The following is an 8,916-nucleotide window of genomic DNA, read 5'->3' on the forward strand; positions in this document are numbered from 1 at the left end:
CCTGGGAAGAACCATTTGTGTTCCAGTTTGGGCTTTTTTACTCATTTGAAGTCTGTGCCTCAAAGCACATTAAAAGCATTTTAATTATTATTGTGAGTTTATGTCCTTGTATAGATTTACAGTCTATTACTATAACTGGGGGGGGGGGGGGGGAGGGAGGGAGAAGAAAACAAAATAAATAGATCCAAGCAAATTTTCCATATTTTTAACAGTGAAATCTGGAGGAAGATGCAGCTCTGAATTAACACCTTAGAAAACGTCTAATTCTTTTCAGAGAGCACATATTGTATTAAAAATCTGTCTTGGTTTATCAGAAAAGTGTGTGGCTATATGTATGTTTTCTTAGCTACATTCAACTCTCTTCAAAAAGACATCCACCAGAATAGCACTCTTTAGGGACAATGTTTCAGGGTTGACAAGAACATTAAACCATATTATAATTATCTCTTCAATGAAAACACGGCTTTGTGGTGGAGGCAATGCACGGTTCTCAAGGCGAGTGTTATTAGGCTGTATGTGTTTTCTTGGAAGGAGATTCATGGAAAGAAAAAAGCTTTATAATTTACCGCAAGGAAAAAAATACAGAGTACATGTCATGCATAGCAAAAGGGATTTTACAAAGAAGGCACTAAGTTGAGTGCCTCACTTATCTTCAAGAATGCTTCTACATAATAAGTGTGGGGATCGGTTTAACACAAGCTACAATATAGATATAACACACGCATACAATTCTCTGTGACCATTCATATAGATAACTGCAAAAAAATTGTCTGTAAAGTAAGGTAAATATAAAGCAATTGCCTCCTATGCCATAAATGGGTTCTGCCTCATTCTTTGAGAGGTCACCGCTGAACAGCACACATTCTTATCGCAGTTCAGATAATAAAATCTGTTATTCTTAACGTGAATACAAAGGTTTTCTAACCCATCTTCCACATTTGAAATACTGTTTTCTCAAATTAATCCAGCAGTTAGAAAGTATCAGTTCTGAAATGGCGAGCAAAGTTACAAACTGCACCAAGATGATTCTAACATATTCATAAGTGACTGTATTTAATATGCATATCTGTACACGTACTATCCACACACACATTTGGATTTATTTATTCGGATTTAAAAAAAAAATACTGTGGATTTTTAATACTTTTGCAAACACCTGAATTGTTTTAAAACAGGAATTTTTCTTCTTGTTTGCAAAAACAAGATTGCAACTTTGTTTTCTTTAGTATGCTGGCAAATGGATAGATTTAAATTCCTTAAAACGGAACGAACTAGAGGAAAGAAATGAATTATGTTAACCAACAGTTTACATATACCCTGAACACGGCAAACACTGACAATATTATGAAAATCATGTACACAACACACTAATAGAGAATTGTAAAGCCGTGGCATTTCCGTTGTGTGCATGCAAGTCCAGGCACACACAGGCGTAAGCACAAAAGGCAACAGCCCCACTAAACAGCTACCAAAAATATACCCAATTGGCCTAATACTAGACACAACAGCTTGAGCATTCTTAGGAAAAAAAAAAAAAAGTCAGAAACTCACCAAATCTTGGTTTTAAAAGCATGCTAGGTATCCAGAGAGAGAGCATTCTGAACAGTCAATTACTTTCACATTTTGTCCCAGGACTTTAAAAGTTAAAGGCATAGTTCTGCCAATTGTGAGATGCCCCATCCAGCACAGACCACCCACAACTACTGATTTTCCATCTGGTGAACAAAACAGACATCTCCCTAATTATTTTTAAAAAGGTTTTTTTTCCTAACATACTTCCTTTATTTGTCTGTGACCTGGAACTTAATGGAAAACCTGGTAGATGCCAACCTCATTTCTTGTAATGAAGCATCTTATTTTCCCTACTTTAAGCATGCTTATTTAAAGGCTGTTTAATAGAAAGTTATTACCTAAGCCGATCTTTGATAGGACCTAAATTACTAAATAGTTTGAAATTATAACAACTTTATATCGAACCCTAAACATTCTAGTTAAATATTAACCGTTAAAAGTTCTTCCCTTAAACTAGTATATTAAAACAGAAAGCAATGAGGTTTACAGTCTCATATGCTGGGTTCCCATATTGCCAGTGTCAAAATTTATGCCTTTTTTCAGCAATATGGTTGCCATTGCCAGCACCACGCTTATAAATGCCAACTGTAATTAAAATCTGGCACCTTATACAAGCATTAAACACGCTTAAAGATTAATAAATAAAAAAAAAAAAATCATCTTTATTTTAAAATACTCCTTGCAGTGTATGCAGGCTTAAAAAAAAGTTCTTCTTCTGCCAATTTTAGAAACATCACAGAAAAAAAAAAAAAGGTCCAAGTTGTCCTGAAAATCAGTCTGGAAAAACCTATATACGGTGCTAATCTTTCACGGTGGATGCACGTGAGGGAGAGATGGCAAAACCTGCATTTTTACTTAAAAAGGACTACAAAGAAATAACATATTTAAAAATCTGGGCCCTGGGCAAACACAGGTAACACGCAGCCTTTACCTCAGCATCCTTTACACTGGCTGTTATAGTTCAATAGACACATAAAGCCTCATCGCTTTTACGGTGAACGCCCAAGCAGGGTCGTGGACCCCAGAGCCCGATGAGGGAGATGGCAGATCACGCGGAGAGGAACGGGGTGCACCTGTAGCCCGTTCACGTTAACTGTTTTGGGGAGGCAAACGCCGTCATCTAGGTTTTTCATCTGTTACGCACCCCTCATTGCTACATTCCCCTGCCTCCCGCAGTGAGCAGCGGGCTGGGCAGCCAGTTAAGAAAATCCTCTTCTGGCCTCATCAACGAGAGAAGTGATTAGCAGGAGGCTCCCGGAGGCTCAGGACATATAGACAAAACATACAGAGCTACCTTGGGAAATAACTGTGGGGAAAAGGGGGAGCTGGGGAAACAGGCCATTATACCCAGTAAAATTTCAAGCCATAAATTCCTTTTCTACTTACTAATAGGCTACCTCTATTACACAGCTGGCTTATGGACCTGCTGAAGATGAGGAACCTATGTTCATGAGAGGTTCAAACCTAAAGAAGCTACCCAGCAAGGTCGAGCCAGGCACACAGCAGCAGGTGCACAAACAGCACAGCGCTGGGGCACCCCGAGATTTGCTTCTTGGTCTGGCAGCACTGCACCAAGCACTTGTCTCTTGCCCCCATCATTCACCCTGGCTACAAGGTGAGGAAGAGCCAACCAGCCATGCCGTCAAGTAAGCTACTGGAGAAGGACAACCTCTCGGAAACTTAGCACCGTTCACAGACTCCACTTGTGGGGGAATGGGTATAAAAAACGGGCAGCCTAACCATTGCCAAACTGATCTTTTAAATAGTCAGCAACAGAAAGCGGTGTTTTTTCAAAGCAATTTGATGAAAGGTTATGAATTAGCATTTACAAGAACAGCTTCTGATGCAATCGGCAGATGGAGAGGAACCACAATGGTGCCTGTCTCAAAGTTTGAGACACCAAGGACCAACGGCAGCAGGACTTGGCGTCTTTGTAGCGAAGGCACGATGACCGAGACCTCTCCATCCTGCCCTCCGTATCTCATTCTGCTGGTGCCCGAAGCAACGTTTTTCTCGTGATCCTACCAGCAGAAGAGGTAATTAAATTTCATTGTGGGGTGTCCCATATACCAAATGTTTATGGACAGGACTGAAAATTCTATCCTCACGTTTTCTTGACATCTCATTCTTGGCTGAATTTCTGGGTCCTTATGCCAAGTTTGCACTTATGTTTATGCTCACTTGTAGTACCTCAGTTATTGATGACTTTCAGCAGGATGAAATCTTTTCAGCCACTTATTTTAAAATAATGAGTTAAACTACCAAGTGGGAAACCTTGAGTTAAATAATTAATTTGAATCTTGTTTTCCCATTTAAACATTTTAGTTAATTTCTTGGAGAAAGGTTAATTCTCAGTTTGTAACCACTAAAGTATGTTGCTTTGTAACTAAATATAGCTTTTACACTAAATTTGGCACTTCTTATTGCTAGCCAGAAGGACTGAGTAGCTCCGCTGATATATATTTAAGCTTTTCTATACCTCATTATACATTTTTTTCAGATTAATTTTACTGTTTTTGTTAAAAAAAAAATCATGCATGGCACAATTCTTATTTACTAGCTGATCCCTTTGTGTTTACTTATGATTTGTATTTCTTTGGATGGAAACAGGAATGCAACTTAAAATATAACGAGACAGTTTATCAGTTGCATAGCACTGTCTTAAAGAGGCTAGACTTAAAAAAAAAAATTGTGATTTGATTTAAAAATTGATCTATTAAAATAACTTGGTATTAGCTAGAATTAGCACCAATCTAGTATTTGGTCATAATATCCTTCAATATTGCAGTATTAGGAAATCTAATCCTCTCATAATTAGCTTTTATTCACAGATTGGTAGAGAAGAACAAGCTTTTCTGCTTCTTTCAACTCCCAATTGGTCAAGTTTGAATAAATTAGTCATTTAACTGAGCTAATTGAATATATTGAAGAAAATATTCTCTTGGTACTTGCCAAAGAGACTACTGATCTCAAAAGCCAACTCAGTACTTCAAATACTTTGGGTTTCCAGAGTTTAGGCAGTGACTTTCATCAGCTGAATGGTCTGACCCACAACCTGGAAGCATTGTTTCTATTTTGTTTGTTATTTTTTATGATTTAAGCAGATCACAGTAAGCTTAGGCCTTGGCATAATTCTAATAGATGTATTTTTAAGAACACATTCAGCGTAAATTTTGAAAACTTCTTGTTATTTATTTATTGATCAATAAGTTTTTACTATCTCATTGACTCAGGGTTCAGCTCTTTGCTTATCATTTAGTTCCAGAATTACTTTTTTTAATGGAGGAATGTACCAGCATTACCATTACTAGTGGCAGAAAGCAGCAAGACCTACATCTCAAATATTTTATATAAAAATGCCAGAAACCGAATATTTTTATCAGTTGTAGAACAGGATGAAAGTGGTCTGACAAAGAAACTGGAAGTGACTAAAGCATTAAAATCAATGTCTTTCTCTTCTAAATTAACTCCCTCCATGGTTGTGGAGCGAAGACATCCTGCAGCCATCCCTCCCCACACAGCAGACCCTGTCATGCATTGCAACAGATGAATCAGGGAGGGGGGTGAATATTTCAGTCTCTGAAGTCAAGGCCTCCAAACACCTTTGAGGTCTACAGTACCAGAAAGGCCCAAACTGTTGCTGGTTTCCCCCAACAAGTTTACATTTGGTTTGAAACCACTTAATTACGCCATTACCATTGCATAATGAATGTGTGATTTTATACAGTCACAGATCAATAACAAACCTAAATCATCACAGAATCATAGAATGCTTTGGGTCGGAAGGGACCTTTAGAGGTCACCCAGCCCAGCCCCCCTGCAGTGAGCAGGGACAGCTTTAACCAGATCAGGTTGCTCAGAGCCCCGTCCAACCTCACCTTGAATGTTGCCAGGGATGGGGCCTCCACCACCTCTCTGGGCAACCCATTCCAGTGCTTCACCACCCTCATGGTAAAAAATTTCTTCCTTGTATCTAGTCTAAATCTATTCTTCTTTAGTTTAAATCCATTACTCCTTGTCCTGTCACAAGAGGCCTTGTTAAAAAGATTGTCCCCATCTTTCCTGTAGGCCCCCTTTAAGTATTGGAAGGCCGCAATAAGGTCTCCTCGCAGCCTTCTCTTCTCCAGGCTGAACAACCTCAACTCTCTCAGCCTGGCCTCGTAGGAGAGGTGCTCCAGCCCTCGGATCATTTTGGTGGCCCTCTTCTGGACCCGCTCCAGCAGGTCCATGTCCTTCTTGTGCTGAGGGCCCCAGAGCTGGATGCAGCACTCCAGGTGGGGTCTCACCAGAGCAGAGCAGAGGGGCAGAATCACCTCCCTCGACCTGCTGGCCACGCTGCTTTTGATGCAGCCCAGGATTCGGTTGGCTTTCTGGGCTGCAAGCACACATTGTTGGCTCATGTCCAGCTTTTCATCCACCAGTACCCCCAAGTCCTTCTCCGCAGGGCTGCTCTTAATCCCTTCACCCCCCAGCCTGTATTGATATCAGGGGTTGCCCCGTCCCAGGTGCAGGACCTTGCACTTGGCCTTGTTAAACCTCATGAAGTTCAGACAGGTCGACTTCTCAAGCTTGTCCAAGTCCCTTTGGATGACATCTCGTCCTTCTGGTGTGTCAACCACACCACTCAGCTTGGTGTCATCTGCAAACTTGCTGAGAGTGCACTTGATCTCACTATGTCATTGATGAAGATATTAAACAGCACTGGTCCCAGTACGGACCCCTGAGGGACACCACTTGTCACTGGTCTCCATTTGGACAGTGAGCTGTTGACCACTACCCTCTGGATGCCACCATCCAGCCAATTCCTTATCCACCAACCAGTCCACCCATCAAATCCATATCTCCCAATTTAGAGAGAACCATGTCTTCATTTTTCTTTTTTAGATTCTGCCATTTATTGGTTGTGTTTTAAGGTTAATAGATCATTTTCCAGGCAAAAGTGGTCAAAGAAGCTGATAAAAAAACCCCCACAGCTGCCCAAAGAAATGCAGCCCTTTGATAGCATATTCTTTTTCTGGTTTATCTTGTTCAGGAGCATCAGTGCTGAGTTCCTGCGGGACGACAACCTGCTAATAGCATGTGTCTTAGATGATGATACTGACCTTAAAGACAAAGTTGACATAACTGAACTCTGTATCATTTCAGATATACTCAAAGGAAATCTCTCTCAACTGCATAAAGACAACAGTGGACTTCAATTTTGGTTTAGAAATTCAAAATCTGGAAGTGCCAAGTCAACTTTCTCACTCTGAACATGTCTTTGTGCAAGCACTGGGTTTTCCTTTATTTATTTATTTGTTTCTACTGTATAAGACAGGTTTTTATCCATTCCAAATATTTCAAATTACTGAATCTAGACATGCTTTTCCCTATTTTAAGATTCTATATCGGAATGAAAAAAAATTAGGAAGTGCCACACCACTTTTTGGTAAATAATTTTCATTTCTTTCCAACATTCCTCTCGGGACAGATGAACGTGAAGTGGGGCAGGAGCTTCAGGCTTGAGAATGCTCATGTGGGAAGGAAGGAACACTGCTCAGGCTGTATTTGTCAGAAAAGGTTAAGCATGTGGGTGGAAAGGAGCCCCTTTGATTTTTAGTCTTAGAAAGCTCTATAGCATCAAAAGCTCCAACACTAGGGTTTTGTACCTTCAGACAGAAGTGATCCAGTGCAGCCAAACTTCTAGAGAGCTGAAGAGTTTATGTGGACCCAGCCTTACTGGGAAGAAAGAAACTTTTCCTCCTAAAATGAGACTCTTCCTCCTTAGGCAGGGAAAGAGGGAAAAACACCAATCCAACCTGTAACCTCTCTGTAGAGCACCACAGCCTTCACCCTAAGGTGGGCACTGTTTGGCACCCCTGTGCTTCATGTGCTGTGGGAGTATGGAAGTAACTAGTGTAAGCTGGTGAGCAGACAGCACACAAGTCAAATTTTCATCCGCACTGAAAGATGTGGATGTACTTAAGGCATGACAAAAGTAAAGAAATACATGGCAAGAGAGGGACTCTCAGATTAAAAGTACCACGGGTCAGAAAACACAGTTAACCGACAGCAAAAACAAAAGGGGACGGGGGAGGACGGGGGGGGACAACGGACCAAAAAACATGAGAGCAGAGACGAGCATCCTGCAGAAACACACTGAAAGAGATGGTTGGGGATTTTTGTCATCAGTCTGCCTTTTGCAGAGCAGTGACTGGCACCACCAAAATTTGGCTGACTGGCTTCCATACAGCATGTGAATGGACCTTGCACAACAGCTCTGCTGGGCTGACGGGTATATAAAAGTGTATGAAAGAGGTTAAAAGAAGAAAAGTCCAGAAAGAGATGACTATCCCCCTGGAAGATAAGCTTTGCTGACCCAATACCATTAACTTTCAGAACCTTGTTCAAAAAATAACTACAGAAAATTCCTGCAAAGACAAAATGTAAATCCAAAGGAAGGACCAACATAGGAGGAAAATCCAGAATTATGGTCTCTGGCAGCTGTGATACCCAAACATCTCAGGCTAAACTAGATACAGTGTTCTTACTTCATCTTGGTGATAACCTCCCTTGAAACAGGCCACCACAGGAGGTTATCCTGTAGCACCAGAAACACCAGAGTCACAATGCATAAGAAAACCTCTCATCAAAAATGTCATAGTACCCATCAATGATGAAAATATACAATGAGGCACACCTGTCTCAAGAAGTAAGTCAAAGCACGGCACAGAAGGAACACGTGCTTTTGGAAAATCGTGTACTACCTCTTCTGCACTGAACCTCTGGTGAAGCACCGCAAAAGCTCTGCCACGTGGGTCTTGGGCACAGCTAGCACGTCAGGCAGAGGGAGTGCCATCCAACGCCAAATTGTTTAATATGACGTTGCATCTCTTTTCCTGTGAATTAAGCTAGAGTAAGATTTATCTCATGTTTTGCAATCTGGCTGAAGGAGAGAAGGACTCCAGAGCAGCAGTCCATGCTGGGAGCTCCCTCTTTCATTTGATTGTGGCAGGTAAGTAGAAACTGCAATTTTTTCCACTATTCAACAGATGTTTGCTGGTTACAGTGAAACGGCCAGAAAGGTAAAGAACCTCAATGTGCCTACAAATTAAACTGCCTTCTTATGCTCATGATTATTATTCATCTGCTCTAGGTTGAGACAGGGCTATATGGAAAAAAATCTTGAATTTCTGTTGTCACTGAAGCAGCTGCGTCACAAGCAGAAAACCTCAGGCTGCAGAGGGGGTGCCCATCTGCAACCTTTTACAAGCCCTAAAAACTCACACCGTACATAAAGTTTTCAAAAACTGAAGATGAATTACATGTTTTGCTTTGCACAATGCCTGTTGGAATTACATTCTA

The sequence above is a fragment of the Pelecanus crispus genome, chromosome 1 (genome assembly GCF_030463565.1).
Source record: "Pelecanus crispus isolate bPelCri1 chromosome 1, bPelCri1.pri, whole genome shotgun sequence".
NCBI lineage: Eukaryota > Metazoa > Chordata > Aves > Pelecaniformes > Pelecanidae > Pelecanus > Pelecanus crispus.